General features: G+C 42.4%; 1 pseudogene; it reads left to right on the plus strand.

The window, feature by feature from the left end:
- The window catches only part of LOC138167720 (zinc finger protein 420-like), a 69,517-nt pseudogene that overhangs the window by 18,729 nt on the left and 33,215 nt on the right, over window positions 1-17,573 (plus strand).

Genomic DNA, 17,573 nt, shown 5'->3' on the forward strand with positions numbered 1-17,573 from the left:
ATGCTTTGATCCTTTTTGTCCCCAAAATAGGAGTCTAATGTTGGATTTTCTTCCTTTGCTTGGTCATGTTGCCACTCAATTACTTGACTCTTGGGTTCTGTAGCTTTAAAGCTTGTTTAGAGTAAATTTTTTTTTTACAAGTATTGGAAGTGATTGGAGCGGGAGCTCATGCCAAGTTTGTGGTTTTTCTCCACCATCTTGGCTCTGCCCCTGTCAGTTGGGGTTTTAATGATTGGGTTGTGACTCTGAGTCTCATAAAGGGCATGGCATTTTGTCATATCCCTTCTCTGTGCTTCAGGTTCTGTAAATTACTGAAGATTGGACTATTGAAACCTGAAGTGTCCTTCAGCTCCACAGTCTGTGCCTTTTCATGCTTTAGGGGTTGGTGACATTCAAGGACGTGGCTGTGGACTTCACCCAGGAGGAGTGGGGCCTCTTGGATCATCCTCAGAAGGAGTTGTACTGGGGGATCATGCTGGAGAATGCCCAGAACCTGCTCTCCCTGGGTAAGGACACTTCCCCTGGTACCACTGAGTCTACAATCAAAGCAATATCTTCATCCCTGGAGTGCAGGGTTTGGAGCATTTATCAGTTATGAGAGAGAGGAGAGTACTGGTCTCCCATCCTCCTGCCTGGTGTTTCCCATAGAAGGTCTCTCATTGTGTGACAGGAGCCTGAGGGTCACCTTATTCCTCCTGAAGCTGTCTCTGACCCCTTCTAGGCAGCTTCATGTTGGTGTGGAAGCATCTCAGACCTGGAACGTCCCGCAGGGGCCATTTGGTCTGACCTCCACCTGGCCCTGAATTCTGTCTGCCAAGTGTCTGACAGCTGCTCAGGGGGCTTTTCCTTACATGCCTGTGCTCTCTGGGATGGGTCTAGGATCCAGAATATTCTTTTTAACAGGCAGCAATTTCTGGCTTACAACTTTTGCTTATTCCTCTTATAGTAAGTTTGTGCTTAATCTTCCTTCCTATTGCCCTAGAATTCCAGCAGAGGTGGTGGGAAAGGAAGGGAAGGGAAGAAGCATTTATTTTCACCTACTGTTTGCCAGGTGCTGAGCCAAGGCTTTCTTTACAATATTATGTCACTTTATCTTCACAATAACCTTCCAAGTTAGGTGATATTATTATTATCCTTTTTTGACAATTGAGGAAACTGAGGCAAGTTGAGGTTATGTGGCTTGTCTTGTGGCACACAGCTAGTGACTCTCTGGGGCTGGATTTAGACTCTGGTGTGCCTCATTCTGGCTCCAGGGCTCTCTCCACAGCACCATTTCTAGAGAATAGAAAGTGTGCAATGAGTCCATCCTTCTGTGAAGAAGGTACACCAAGACCAGGGTTTCTGATTCCAACCTGGCCCAATGATCTTCTCCCCCACCTCTCCTCAAAGCTCAGAAAAGAAATTCTATAAGACTATCTTTCAGAAGTCCTGGGAACCACCCTGGGGTCCTCGCCTAAATGTTCGTGGGATTGCCAGGAATAAGAGACTGGCTGAAAATGGAATTTGGGCCAACTGGGGTCTATCGTCTTTGCCCATATGAGAATCTCAGCTGAAGTGGCAAAAAGGCTCCAAATGAAGAACACATAAGTTTTCTATAGGTTTCATGGAGTGAGGAATAGGGGAGGGAGACAGGGTAAAAGCTGGTTGATAGAATTTCCTGCTTCTGAGACTCTAGGTTGGTCTTGAACAATAGCCCTTAGTTTTAGAATTAGGAGTTTCTACATCAATGTGACTGGACAGGATGGGGGACAGTGGTTTGGCTCTTTCTTAGAGCAGGTTGTAGGGCCGGTTAATGAAGCGCATCCTGTTTTGGGTTACTTGAGTGACAAGCCCTAATGGGTGAGTAAAGGTGCATGGGTGTGAATGTAATTGTGTGTATGTCAGAAAGAGCAGCTTTGGGTCTGAATGCCTTTCCCTAAAGAGACCTGAATGACAAGTTTCTCCCCCTGCTCATCCCTGACTCCCCATGCCAGGGCTTCCAGTTCCCAGGGAAGATGTGATCTCTTATTTGGAGCAAAGGGAAGCATCGTGGATGCTGGAGCAAGAAGGCCTGAGGAGCTGCTGTCCGGGTGAGTGAGGTGAAAGCAGGAACATGAGAACTGGAATTACAGGAGGCTGCTGTGTGTTATAGTGAAGCAGGTGCTAGGTTTGGGGGCAGGAAGACCTGCCTTGGAATTCTTTTTCAGATATTTCTCAGCTGTGGCTTCAGGGGTTAATTAGAGAATTAGTGAGCCTCAGTTTCCCCATCTGTAAAATGAGGGGATTGAACTCCATGGCCTTTCAGTTCCCTTTTAGGTATCAATATATGATCCTAAAAGAAGTCCTTGTTTGGAATTTGGGAGGATGGATTTCTTCTGCAAGTGCAAAAAGGGGTTTGGCCATCCTATATGAAACTTTCTTCAAATCAACAAACATTTGAGTCCCTATTATGTTCCATACCTTGTGCAAAGCACTGAGCACATAAATCAGTGCAAGGGATGTCCCCTACACCTGTGCAGCTCACAGAGCAGGTGTGGCAGAGACAAGCCAACAGCTACGTAGAAAATCACTATGGACAGGGGAAATTGGCCCTAGTCAAAAGAAGGAAGACCCTAGATTTAAAAAGGAGTGGGTCAGGATTATTGTGCAAAGTGGGTTCTAACTGGGTCTTCAGGGACACCAGGGAGAGTATTCTGGATAACAGGGATGGCTACAAAACTCATCGAGTCCAGAGGTGGAACAGCTCTTCCAAAAACAGAAAGGAGTCCTATACCCATGTATTATAATGTGTAAGGGGGCGGGGGAGACGGAGATGGAAGAGTGGAATAGTACATGAGGGGTAGTTGGTGAAGTGCTTTAACCTCCCTACAGATGGTTTTGTATCTGATTCTTTTGTTCAGGAGCCACTGGAGGCTGTTAAGTAGGTGGTGACATGTCAGGCAAAAACTTTAGAGTGGAGAATTTGATAACTAAGTGGAGGAAGTAATGGACTGAGGGGAGTGGAGGCAGCTGGACTCTATGTCAGCAGCCTCTGACTCTATGTCAGACATGAGGTGCCAGGGGTCTGAAGCAAGAAAATGACAGGATTGAGAGAGAAAGGGGGGCTTTGTGAAAGATGTATTAAAGGTGGAATCAACAGGATTTTGAAGGAGGTTGGACATGGGTGTAAGCTATCCATGGCACCAACACTTGTATTCTGATTTTTAAACAGAATACAGTGAAAATGCTCACATGAGGATGATGTGGACAATGGTATGAAAATTTTGCAAGCTCCGGCTGGAGGATGGAAACTCTTTATATACACTCTAATCAGTCAAAATGAATTGCTAATTACTGTTTACAATATTTATCTTTCTGTTGGCTGGTGACACATACTACCTTAAATGACAAATGTATTTGAAGGTCAATTGTAAATATTGTTTTGTGTTTTTTTAAATTAATGTTTACATTTGAAAAAAGCCTTTGAAAGGATAGAATTTCTTCAGACATGACTGTTATTTGTACATGGTAAACTGGCTACACATTCACTGAGACTCTACTGAACAACTAACCCATGTTGCCAACCAACTACTTTGAGAAGCTGCCAGATAGAAGAAGAGTAACATGAACAGAGGCCAAGTTCAAATTAGAAACCAACCTCAGCATTTCAATGAGGGGCATTTTAAAGTCCGTTTTTGTAGCAGGGTTGTGGTGGTCCATGATGGTTGCATGATGGACTCTACTGTGCATGCCGGGTAATGATGGTTTTCCAATAGCTTGCCCTCACTGCTGCAAGAATGTAAACCCAAGTGAGATCTTGATCAGGTGAATTCAGGTTTAGTGAAATGTGATTACAAGGTAGACCAAGAATGAGGGGAAGACTCCAGTGCAGTGATAGACAACCACCAAGGGTGCTGTGCCTGTGACCATTTGCACATGAATGTCCAACCTTCCTAGAAGTTTGGAAACAATTTGATGTCAAGTTGAGAAACTGAAAGAATACGTTGCACTTGTCAGAAGCAGTCCAAGTTTGAGGTACTGCACAGTCCCCAAAAGCTGTGTATCCCTGATCAGTATAGTTTGGAATCATAGCAAAAACACAGTTGCTAAGATTGAAACATGCCCATAATTGTTCTCTCGGAGGACAAAGATCTTTGTAACCAAACTGGACAATTATTTGCCTCTTAAGGTGCCACTGACAATTTTTTAGCTCAAATCCCTTGGACCATTGTTACAATCCTTCAAGGTGTTTCTGAGCCTCTATAAAGGAAGGGGTGCAAGAGGATCAATAGTGAAGCATGCTGTCCACTTCTATAGAAAAGGACGATGAACTCAAATTCCTGTATCAGACATATAAGTTCAGACATGGGAAATACCATACTTTTTTTAAAGTTGTGTTTTTAGAAGGATTTTCATTCAAATGAGTAGAGGCATTTAAAGTAAAAAGTTTTTTAAAGAAATAAGTCATAGCTATCTCAAAAAATTAAAGGGTCAGAACAAAAACTCTGATGCCTCAGGTGACTTCAAAAAACATTGTTGTTGTTCTGCATGTGACCTCAGATAAAGGAGCAGAAAAAACAAGAATGAAAGTGAGATCACCTGGGAAATTACATTATTCTTAGGAGTACGACAGATCATGAAATAATGTGAATATTTAGTATATGGGCACCAAATGCCATTGTATCCATGAAGAAAGGATTGAAATGTAGAAAATTAAAGGGAAGGAAAAGACTGAAGGTGGAGATAAATTGTTGAATACTGTGAACAGAGTAGACCCATTCATGGGGTTTGGATTCTAGTCTTAGCTGTTGAGATTTGGGCCAAGTCATTCAGCCATTCTGAGCTTATGATCTGAGTTGTGAATGTGATGAGAATGATGGCCCTACATATGTCATAGGTTTGTTGTGAAGGTCCAATGTAATTATGTGTGATGCTCTTTGTAAATGAGATGGTCCTTGGGATCTGAGTTAATCACTTAAAATGATTGGTTTTGCCCATTTAAGATAGTTCTCTTTGCCTGGGGAAATAGAAAGTAACTGAGTTGGGGCGGCCAGGTAGCATAGCGAGTAAGAGCACCGGCTCCAGTGTTGAGAACACCTGGAGATCAAATCCCAGGCTCAGACGCTTAGCACCCACCCAGAAACACCTGGCCGTGTAACCTTGAGCAAGTTACTTAACCCCAATTGCTTAGGGGCGGCCAGGTGGCTCAGCGAGTAAGAGCATCGGCTCCAGTGTCGGGATGACCTGGATCAAGTCCGGGCTCGGATGCTCAGCACCACACCCAGAAATAATAACTGGCCGTGTAACCTTGAGCAAGTTACTTAACCCTAATTGCTTAAAAAAAAAAAAAGTAACTGAGTTTATGTTCTGTTGATGCAGGGGTGTGTGTGTTTTATTGTTAGTTTTTTTTTTTTTTTTCCAGAAAGAGAGATCAGACTGGAAATGAAGGAAATTGCTGAAGAACTAAGCCTTTCTGTGGAAGAAACTCACAAGCATAGATTCTTGAGTGATGGTCCCTCTGACTTCAGTTGGAGAGAAGTGTGCAAAACACCTGAGAATATCCACACTGGAGAGAAATATTATGACTGTAAACAATGTGGAAAGGGTTTTGCCAAGAGGAGATATCTTATTGCACATCTGAGAATACACACTGGAGAGAAACCATATGAGTGTAAGCAATGTGGAAAGGCTTTTAAAAAGAGGGCTCATCTTATTGTACATCAGAGAACCCACACTGCAGAGAAACCTTATAAATGTTATCAATGTGGAAAGACTTTTGCATGGAAGGATGGTCTTCTTCAACATCAGAGGATCCATACTGGAGAGAAACCTTACAGATGTAATCAATGTGGAAAGACTTTTACATGGAAGGACAGTCTTGTTAAACATGAGAGAATCCACACTGGAGAGAAACCTTATGACTGTGATCAATGTGGAAAGACTTTTAGAGTAAGGAGAACTCTTACTCTACATCAGAGAATCCATACTAGGGGGACACTTTATGACTGCAATCAATGTGGAAATGCATTCAGATGTCAAAAGAATATAGGTGAAAATCAGAGGATTCACACTGGAGAGAAACCTTATGAATGTAGCCAATGTGGAAAGACTTTTACGTGGAAGAGTGGTCTTCTTCAACATCAGAGGATCCACACTGGAGAGAAACCTTATGACTGTAATGAGTGTCAAAAGACTTTTACGTGGAAGAATGGTCTTGTTCAACATCAGAGGATCCACACTGGAGAGAAACCTTATGACTGTAATCAGTGTGGAAAGACTTTTACATGGAAGGACAGTCTTATTAAACATCAAAGAATTCATACTGGAGAGAAACCTTATGACTGTAATCAGTGTGAAAAGACTTTTAAATGGTGGAATAGTTTTACTGCACATCAGAAAATCCACACTGGAGAGAAACCTTAAGAAAGTAATCAATGTGGTAGAAACTTCAGGCTAAAGTCAGTCTTTTTTTTACCATCAGGTTTCATGGGAGATAGAGAAGGCTTCTAACTGACCTGAATGCAGAAAGGCATTGAAATGGAGTACAGAGCTTCTAAGCAGAAAATTCACTCTGTGTACAAGCCATCTATGGACTCAGTGTGGGAAGGCTTTCAGCCAGAGATCATCTCTTATCCTCCCTTCAGAGGATTTATAATGAAAAGAAACATCATAAATGTGCTCAGTGGGGACATGCCTTTCTCTAGAACATGGAGGTCACTGGTGAAGGTTAAATTTTGTATCTGACTAGAACAGAAAGACGAGATAAGAAAAAGAATTGGCGCCGACTCAATAGGTTGAAAAACCAGAAAACGAGGCCATAGGCCCATAAACTGCAAAATTGTGTGAGAGCATCCATCAGTATGTTCTCAGAAACAGAATGTCTTCAAAATTAGGAAGAGATTTCATGTCAATATTATGTCAACTGGGGAACAATCTTTGGCAAATGGAAGAAATCAGATGTGTTTGATCAATGGTAAAAAAAAAAAAAACTTGGGACGTGTTAGGGGAATTTTGTGTTCTCCCACAGGCCACCTCCATCCATGTATTTATCCAGCCTACATTGAGGCCAGTGTATGTGACAGTCAAGAAACTTCTTATTAAATTTAGATCATTTCTGCCTCCGGATTCTTGTGCCCAGCAATCATGGTGATGAGTCACCCTGATGGACTTGAGGCAGAGCAGAGCCATTGTGAGAACAAAGCAGCCCCTCCTGGGCAGGCCAGAGGCCTTGCAGTCTCTATCTACAAAGCTTCCCGTGGTTGCCCTTGCTCTGCCAGCCTGGAAAGGAAAGCTAAAGGGACTCAGTTCCATGTCAGAGACATCCGGGCTGCTTGTCACCTGCTCCCTACAGATCAGTGAAGGGCTCAGGTCCTGATGCCAGCACCCTCATCAGAGTGGTGGTTTCCAGTGCAGAGACCAAGAAGCTGGACCTGAGGGAGCAACTCAAGAGGCATCATGGGAAGTCTCCATATTCTCTCATCAAGGCAAGTCAGAAGAATCTTACTTTGCCAGAAAAGGCAAACACTGATAGGAAGAAAAGTTTCTAATGAAATTCATTTGGATGCTAATGAGGACCCGAGCCCACTTCTTGTTCCCTTGTCCCTGAATTTATCAGAGAATCCTGAGTTGGAAGGGCCTTCAGAGGCCATCTAGACCAGACCCACCTGCAGAGGCATCTCTTTGAAAGCATTTCTCTTTGAATACCTGCCAGGAAGGCAGCCCATTCTTAGGACACTGGATCATGCCAGATTGAAACCTGCCTTCTGCAGCTTACACTCACTGGTTCTAGGTGTTCCTTTCTTCTTCGAAGGTAAAAGCATTAAAACAAAGAGGAAAAATAATTAGGCAGACAACACTGGAAGAAGGTGTGGTGGTGCTGATGTCATGCATAATTAGTCTGTTCTACATATAACCCCATGGGGAGAGAGAGGAAGGGGAAATCAAGGAAAGGGTCCTTCCTTTCCACCTGGTCACCTACATGAAAGGCGATATGGTGGAGTAGAAAGAGCACTGGATGTGGAGTCAGAGGGCATGTGTTGAATTCTTCTGGTCCTGTACGTTCTTGGCTTTGGAAAAGTAATTTAGCTTAACTGAGTCTTGGTTCCCTCATCTGAAAACCTCAGGATATTGGACTTGGTGATTGCTAAGGTCTCTTTCCGCTCTAGACCATTTGATCCTATGGATCTGAGAAGCTGAAGGGGAGCTTAATGATGAACCGGACCCCTCCCTGCTACTCACCGCTGGGCCCAGGCTGGGACCAATGGCTCAGATGACTTCACTAAGCCTTCTGGGTATGGCTGGCAATTTGGAGAAGCAGAAAGATGGGGAGGTTTTTTTTGTTTTGTTTTATTTTGTTTTGTTTCTGGGTTTGTTTGTTGTCATTGTTGGGTTTTTATTTTTGCTTTTTGGAGGGGGCAGGGCAGGGCAATTGGGGTTAAGTGACTTGCCCAAGGCCACATGGCTAGTAAGTGTTAAGTGTCTGAGGCCGGATTTGGACTCAGGTCCTCCTGACTTTAGGGCTGGTGCTCTATTCCCCCCCCCCTCCTCGCCCACCTAGTCACCCCTAAGATGGGGAATTTTAAACCTAGATCTTTGTTGAGTTAGTAAACTTGCATGTTATTCCCATCTGAGCAGCTCTTTCTGTGCAACCAGCAATGTATGTTTCCTGCCATATTTATTCAGGTAGAAAACATCTTTCATTATGATGCTTTTAAAAATGACAGATTTCAACTCTGAGCTAAAACCTTGCATCCATCAAGTTGGCAGAGATGAGAAAAGGTGCATATAGTGTTAGGGGACTGTAGAAGCACAGTAACACAACTTATGTACTTGTGAACTGGTCCAACTACTCTGTAAAGACATTTGGAATTATTTATTAAAAGGTGATCATATGCCCATACTTTGTGACACAGAGACCCCACTGCAAGGCATATACTCAAAAGAAATTTCTATCTACACTAAAATACTCATTGCTGTGCTTTTTTTGATAGCAACAAATGACGTAGATGCAAAAGAGAAAGCAAATAAGTGCTCATCAGTTGGAGAATGTCTAAACCAAGTGTGGTACACAAACACATTGGAATATTAACGTATCACAAGAAAGAGTGGACAGTGAGATTTCAGAGAAACAGGGGAATATGTAAGTGAACTGAAACACATTGAAGTAAGCCAAACCAAAAAAAACCACCCTACACAATGACTCACTCAAATACTCCAGTGGCCAGATCTGTGATCTCTTCAGTGTGGAAGCTCCTTCCAGCAATGTCTGTCTCAAACCATCCACATCTGTGTCTCTGTCCTTTGTGAATCTTGTCTATGTACTCACTTAAGTTCACCACAGAGGATCCATCCAGTATGATGGAGTCCCTCCTGACTTTCTCCTGACATCTCAAGGGTACCTGCGGAGTGTTCTCGCTGTCCAGCTAGCAGCCCTCTTCCTTACCATGTGGACAGCTCACTCTCTTTCTTATCATACAATCCTTAATGGAGGTATAAACAGTGTAAATTATCCCAAGAGAAGAGAGTTCAGAAAGTGCACTGAGCAGCAAACTTCTGACTTCCTTGACAAATGAGAGAGGTGGCTGTCCAAGTTGGAACCAAACTGGATGATAAATTACTTTATAAAATCTTATAATTTTGTAATCTTGTGTTTGCTAACAATGATGGAATCTGTCACCTGTGCCTACGTTTATAGAGTAGATAGAAATGGGAGGCCATTATCAGTTGTCTTGTTCCAGGTCTTGGCCCTGGATGCTGGAGGAGAAAGTGGGGCTGATGACTTTGCACAGCTCTGGCTCACTTAAGTCCAGTTCATTTGCAAGTCAAGATATCGCCCCCAGATGTCATTGTTCCTTTCCAGAACAAAGGACCAACACCCAGAATCTGGGTGAAGAAGCTCAGGAGTTCAAAAGTTCACTGTTCTTCTCTCAGTTAAACGTAAAAGTTCAGTGTTCCTATCAATACTTTTAATTGAAGAAAAATTCTGAGCCAAGTTTAAAAGTACAGAGCTCTCAGAAAGCACTTTCCTTCAAAGGAATTATTCTCTCAGAACCAGCAACAAATCACTTTGTGTCAGGGAAATGTTTTCTCTTCTATAGTTTAGATTTTCTTTTGGTATATGGTGTAAGATATTGGTCTGTGCCCAGTTTCTGCCATACTATTTTCCAGTTTTCCCAGCAGTTTTTGTCCAATAGTGAATTCTTATCCCAGAGGCTGGGGTCTTTGCATTTATCAAACAGTAGATTACTATAGTCATTGACTGCTGTGTCTCCTATACCCAATCTATTCCACTGATCCACCCCTCTATTCCTCATGAATAGTATGAAGTAGTTTTGATGGCTGCTCCTTTATAATACAGCTTAAAATCTGGGATGGCTAGGACACCTTCTCTAGCATTTCTTTTCATTAAATCCCTTGATAATCTGGACCATTTGTTCTTCCAGATGAATTTTGTCAATATTTTTTCTAGCTCTATAAAGTAATTTTCTGGTAGCTTTATTGGTATGGCACTAAATAGGTAAATTTATTTAGGTAAAATAGTCATTTTTATTATATTAGCTTGACCTAGCCATGAGCAACTGATGTTTTCCCAATTATCTAGATCTGACTTTATTTGTGTGAAAAGTGTTTCATAATTTTGTTCAAAATGAACTGGGTTGCAGTTCATTTTAGTGATGAGGAAACCTAGGCAAACAGGGTTAAGTGACTTGGCCAGGGTCACACACCTAGTGTTTGAGGTTGGATTTGAACTTATGAAGTTGAGTCTTCCTGATACCAAGCCCAGTGCTCCATGCACTGTGGCACCCACCTAGCTGCCTTTGTTTCATCTTAAAGGGGGCTTCAAGTTTATAGAACATTTATTGTTGTTGAGTCATTCTGTCATGTCCAACTCTTTGTAACCCCATGGACCAGAGCAGACCAGGCCCATCTATCCTCCATCATCTTTCAAAGTCTTTCCAAGTTCACATTCATTGTTTTCATGACCCTGTCCATCTCATCCTCTGCTTTCCCCTTCTCCTTTTTCCTTCTATCTTTCCCGACATCAGGGTCTTTCCTAATGAATCCCATCTTCTCTTTATATGACCAAAGTATTCCAGTTTCTGTGTTTGACCTTGCTGTGAATAGCCTGAATTAATTTCTTCAATTATTGCCTGATGTCACCTTTTTGTGGTCTGGGGGACTTTCAAAAGTCTTCTTCAGCAACACAATTTAATTCATTGATTCTGTGGTGCTCAGCTTTCCTTATACTACAAGTCTGACAGCCACACTGCTGGAATACCCATAGCTTTCACTATATGGCCTTTTGTTGGCAAGGTGATGTCCCTGCTATTTAAGATGCTGTCCAGATTTGCCACAGCTTTCCTTCAAGGGAGGAGACATCTTTCAGTTTCATGGCTACAGTCACCATCTGCAGTGACCTTTGAGCCCAAGGACATGAAATCTTACACTGCTTCCATTTCTTTTCCCTCTATGTGCCAGGAAGTGATGGGACCAACTTACTTTCCAGGACCTTAGTACACATACAGACATACATGTATATACACACACACACACATTAAGCTTCAAGCCAGCTTCTTAAATATGTTATTTTATTTTTAATTTTAGTGAATAAAACAAACATTTCCTGTCATAGTACAAAAAAAAGATGATTGTACTTGAAACTTCAAATATACCATGTATAAGTTGCTATTCTTTTCAAATATACAACATAATTCTCATGTAATTTTTTTCTTTGTTTCTTCTCTCCCCCCCACCCTAGAAATCACTACCTTTAGGCACAAATAGGTACACACACATACATATATGTATGTGTGTATATATATATATATATATATGTAATGATTCTATACATACTATTATTCATCACTTTTTTCTCTTGATGCAGATAACATCTTCAAATGTTCTTTATTGCTAATTTGGGTATTTATAATAGACAAAATAGCTTGTTCACCCAAAGTCATTTTTAAAACAAAATTCTTGTTACTATATACAATATTTTCATGATTTTGCTCATTTTGCTCTTTGGTATTTTGTGCAAATCTTTCCGTAGTTTTCTAAAATCATTTCTTATTTTACAGTGGTATTCCATCACAATCATATAGCACAATTTTTTCAACCATTCCCCAATTGATGGACATCCTTGCAATTTCCTGTTCTTTGCTTGCACAAAGAGAGCTGCCATAAACATTTTAGAGCATGTGGGCTCTTTTCCTTTTTTGCTAATCATGTTTGCAAATAGACCAAGTATTGGCATGCCCAAGGGGAATAATTCCAGATTTTGGTCTAAAATGTTTGGAGCATTTTACAGTTCCACCAACAATGATTCAGTGGCCCCAGTTTTCCACTTTTTCTCCAACATTTGTCAATTTCCCCTTCTATCCTTTTAGTAAATTTACTAGGTATATAATGGTGTCTCTAGGTTGTTGTAATCTGCATTTCTTTAATCAATAATGATTTAGAGCATTTTTATATGACTATAAATTGCTTTAAATTCTTCATTGGGAAAGTGGCTGTTCTTATCCTTTATTGATTTATCAATTGGAGAATGAGTCGTCTTAGAGCTTTGAGAAAGTTCTAGTTGCTACTTGTGAATTTCCCTCTAGCTTATTTTTACTCACTATTTTCCTTCTCAGCATCTCTTTTTACTGCATCCTTCTTACCTTATCTTCTCCTCTTGCCCTCTTGTTCCTTATTTTACCCACCCCTCTTATATCCCCTTCCTTATCTTCTCCCCAACTCTTCTTTTTTTTTTTTTTTAAAGCAATCGGGGTTAAGTAACTTGCTCAAGGTTACACGGCCAGTTATTTCTGGATGTGGTGCTGAGTATCTGAGCCCGGATTTGATCTCCAGGTCATCCCGACACTGGAGCCGGTGCTCTTACTCGCTGAGCCACCTGGCTGCCCCTAAGCACTTGGGGTTAAGTAACTTGCTCAAGGTTACACGGCCAGTTATTTCTGGGTGTGGTGCTGAGTATCTGAGCCCGCATTTGATCCAGGTCATCCCGACACTGGAGCCAGTGCTCTTACTCGCTGAGCCACCTGGCTGCCCCTAAGCACTTGGGGTTAAGTAACTTGCTCAAGGTTACACGGCCAGGTGTTTCTGGGTGGGTGCTAAGTGTCTGAGCCCGGGATTCGATCTCCAGGTCTTCTCAACACTGGAGCCGGTGCTCTTACTCGCTGTGCTACCTGGCCGCCCCCTCCCCAACTCTTCTAATCTTATTTTATAAACATGTACAAAAATCCTTCTCCAACCTTATTCCCCAGTTTTCTCACCTTTTTTGAAGTTTAGTAGACTTCTAAAGCTCTTCAGATGTACATGTTGTTTCTTCTTCAACCTAGAAGAGAATAAGGTTCCAACATGACCAGTCTTCCACTCTCAGTTTCCTTGGTCTTAGTTCTTCCTTCCATGCCCTGTTTTTATTAAATAATTGCTCCTTTTTATATTTTCATAACGAATTTTGTTTTTTAGAATCACTCCATCATAAACATGTCAGCCACAACTTTTCTTTCAAACTACCTTAGTAATGATGACATTTTTGTGAATACTTTTACTAATATTAATAACATTTTCATATATTGCAAGTAAACAGTTTGACCCCAATCAATGCCTTATAATTAGTCTTTCCTTATTTCCTTATGTTTCTTCTGGTACCACAGGTAGCAAGCCAACTGTTACACTCTCCTCTTTCACCCTCATCAAGAAGTTTCTTAATTCTTCATTTTCTGCCATCACAGTGGTACCATCTGCATATCTCAGACTGTTGATACTTCTGGCAACCTCAGTTGCACCTTTTGATGCCTCCAACCTGGCATTTCACGTGATGTACTTTGCATACAAGTTAAAATATGTGATTACATACAACCTCATTGTACTCTTCCAATCTGAAACCAATGGCTCCATGTTCAGTTCTACCTCTTGCCTCTTGACCCTCATACACATTCCTCAGGAGACATGTAACATGATTTAGTTCTCCCATCTCTTTGAGGCCTCACCACATATTGTTGTGACCCAAGCAGTCATAAACTTTAGTATGGTCAATGAAGAAGCAGATTTTTTTTCTGAAACTCCCTCGATTTCACCATAAACCAAAGAATTTAGGATTAGAGTGTCTACTTCCTCTGCTTCTTTGAAAACCAGCCTTTTCTTCTGGTAATTCTCTGTTCACATATTGCTGAAGCCTAGCTTACAGAATCTAAAGCATCATTTTACTGGCATGTGAAATGATATGTCTTGAAATGATTTTCTTGAAGAGATCTCATCTTTCCCCTTCTATTGTTTTCTTCTTTTTCTTGGCATTTCTCAATTAAGCAAACTTTATCTCTCCTTGCTATTCTCTGGAATTCTGCATTCACTTGGGTGTATTCCCTTTCTCCTTTCCCCTTCCTTCTTTCCTCAGCTATTTCTAGAGTCTCATCAGACACCATTTTGGGTTCCTACTCTTTTTCTTTAGAATGTTTTAATATTGCTGCCTCTTGTCCAGTGTTGAGAATCTCTGTCCATCATTCTTCAGGGACTCTACCTGATCTGATCCCTTCAATCTAATCATCACCTCCATATGCTTATTCATAAGGGATGTTATTTAGGTCATACCTATACAGTCCACCCCCTTGGATCCTGAGAAGTCTTAGGTACTTAATCAGAATTGGACAAGATTTTATGACATTTACCAAAGAGAGGGTCTGAAGGCACCTGAGTCCCTAAAGGACTTACCAGAAAAGGAGAATTTGGAAGGTCTTTTGCACTTTTCCCAAACAGTAAGTTGTTCATCATTGGTTTTAAAAACAAAGCATGTGCAATTAAATCTTTAAGTTGTTCAGCATTGTTACCCCACTATTGAATAGCTTAATTCAGTATTTCTAAAGAACAGTTAATAAAGTAAGGGTATAATTACATCATCTTCTGGAAATTATTTTTAATGAACAATATTTTATACACAGTTTTCTCCAAAATCCCAGACAAAAAATAAAGGATAGTAAATGATAATATGAACTTATAATATGGAATAAAGTTATGAACAGTCAAATGACATCCATTCAGTGAGTGTATTTGCAAAGTATGTTCCATAGAAAATCACTTTATGGATCTATCAATTTAACACCCTGGAGTGACTGCATTCATTGACCAGTGTAACCGACTTTATATCCAATTACACTTTTATTTCTTATATTATTTCTAAATAGGTCACCCTCATGAAATTTCATGCATAATTTGCATTCAGGTCTGCCTACCAATAACAAGGTCAAATATTACAATTATCCTAATGACAACACACATAACCTTAAATGGTACCACATAGTTTGGGACAAACTCCCATCAAATCTGGACTTAAAGGTACCTCAGTTTATCTAAGGGCCATTTGCTGTCAGCATTTTCAATTATGGAACCCACTAACTGCAGTTAGTCTGCTGTCCACATTTTATCCTGGCTGTCTTTATGCACAGAAGGAGGAGGGTCTGAGTCCCAAGGCAGGAGGGTAAGGGGTAAAGGGTGTGGGGGGAGGTATGGGGAAGCAGAGTTCTCAGGGATGACCAGGTTGGGGGATAGTGGCCCAGCTGGAATTCAAGCCCTGGGGTGGAGTTTGGAGGCCTAGGAGGAGTCTATGCAGAAAGAACTCCAGGGCTCTCAGAGGGAAAGCTCTAAGAGTTTTTGGTACCAGAAACATTTTTTTTCAGAAGGTGAGATATTGACTGAGAAGACTGAATCCAGGAGGCTGAAATGGAGAGAGAACATTCTAAGTATAGGAGGCCACCATTGGAAGGCCCCAGTGCCAGGAGATAGAGGTTCTTTACCAAGGATGAGCCAGGAGGCCAGTGGCCCTGGGTCAGAGACTAAGTGGAGAGGACTGAAGGAGGTGAGGTTGGGGCATTTCCTGGGATAAAGGGCAGGGCTTGGGGAAGAGAGGCAGGCAGGGTCCTGAGGTCTTAACCCAGTGTGCCACTGGAAGAAAGGGCTGATTCTGGGGTTCAGGGACCAGACAGGAAGGGCTCTTTAGGACTGGCTCAGTAGGCTGGCTGTAAACAGGAACCCTAGGAGCTGAGATCACTCTGCCTTCTGGAAGCCAACTCTTCAGGACCTGGTCCCAGGTTGGTCTGGGCCAGGATCCTACAGGCGCCAGGGTCCTGCTGGCTCTCCTTCCTTTGGGCCTCATTTTCCCCTTTTCCTCCTTCTTGTGTCCTGCTAACTATTCTCCATGGCTATCCGGAACATGCTTCCCTCCTAGCCCTGGCTTCTGCCTGGGGTCCCTGTCCATAGATTTTAACTAAACTCTCAATCCCATCCCAAATGCCCCAGGGCACCCCCCCCCCACTTTATCGTTGCATCCCACTGTCTCAATCTTCAGACTTCTTCTGTAGGACCCCATGTGCCTGTATCCCTGTTCCTGATAGGAGGTTCAGTTGTCCTGCCTTCATCCCAGGCTTCTTGTGAATTAATAATTTATGAAATGGGGGCAGGGTTACAGGGACACCTTGTTTTTTGTGTACTTGCTGGGAAAGACCATACTGAGCAGCAGGAAATGGGGCAGCAAATACATTTTAAGACGGCACAGAGACAAGCTCTTTAGAATGTGGAGTAATAGAGAGGAAGAGGGCATAACTCACAGACTGGGAATGGGATGGTGTAGCAGCAAGCACCCAAGCATGCCCAGGATGGCTGCTAGCACAGGTTCTTTGATCTGCTTTTCTAAAGGAAAGCAACTCAAAAAGGGGTTAACAACCTTACTTTAATCAAACATATCATTTACCTAGCTCAGGGGGGAAAGTCAGCACCCTGAACTTAAGAGAAAATACAAACAGAAGTTACAAGCAGACAAAAAATACAGGCAAACAGACCAGCAGACAGGGCTTCTAGATGTCTGACTAGTACATCCATACCTACTTAGTTACCAGAAAGAGAAGCACCAACATCTGGGTTTTCAAGGGAGGCTCAAAGGCTTCCCAGAGTCTCATCTGACCAAATCACACAACTCTTCCCATGAGCGAGCCCCCAAGCAGAACCTCACCTCAGAGTATAAATAGCCTTCTCCAGGGTCAGAGACCATCACAACCCTCCTGACTCACCTGAATACAAAGTAACAAAAGTTGTGCCTCCTACCACAGGCTCCATGTGACCACATTCAGCCTATTGGGGGCAGAGGTTATTTTCAAAAAGGTCCTCAAATTCACCTAAGCCTATCAAGGGCCAGGGAAGATCTTCAAATTGCTCTTACCATTACAGATGGGGAAGGGAGGCAGAAAGAGGAAGAGAAGGGGGGGTGCAGAGAATATCTCTCCCCAACCACGACTGAGAGTTGGGGTCACTAGGAAGCTTGTTCTGGGGATGGCCGGGGAGGCAGGGATGACCTGGTCATCTCCCATGTCTGCCCAAGCTCCAAGCACTGCACAGGGCCTGCTTCAGCTGCCTTCATGGCCAGTGGAAGAAACTGTTCTCATCTGTCCATTCCCGGGTGGGAGGGTTAGTTCTTGTCCTTGGGCTTGGCACCCCCTGCTGCCCCCATGGGTTGTGACTTTTCAGTAACCCTCAGGCTGGCTTAGCCTGGGGCACTGGGCATGCTACAGCTTCTTGGTGCCCCACAGGAGAGCTGGGTGACAGGTGGACGCCCAGGGAGTGTGGAGACG

Source organism: Petaurus breviceps, unplaced genomic scaffold (genome assembly GCF_028583685.1).
Source record: "Petaurus breviceps papuanus isolate PSGF00001 unplaced genomic scaffold, PetGlider_PUasm1.0 287, whole genome shotgun sequence".
NCBI lineage: Eukaryota > Metazoa > Chordata > Mammalia > Diprotodontia > Petauridae > Petaurus > Petaurus breviceps.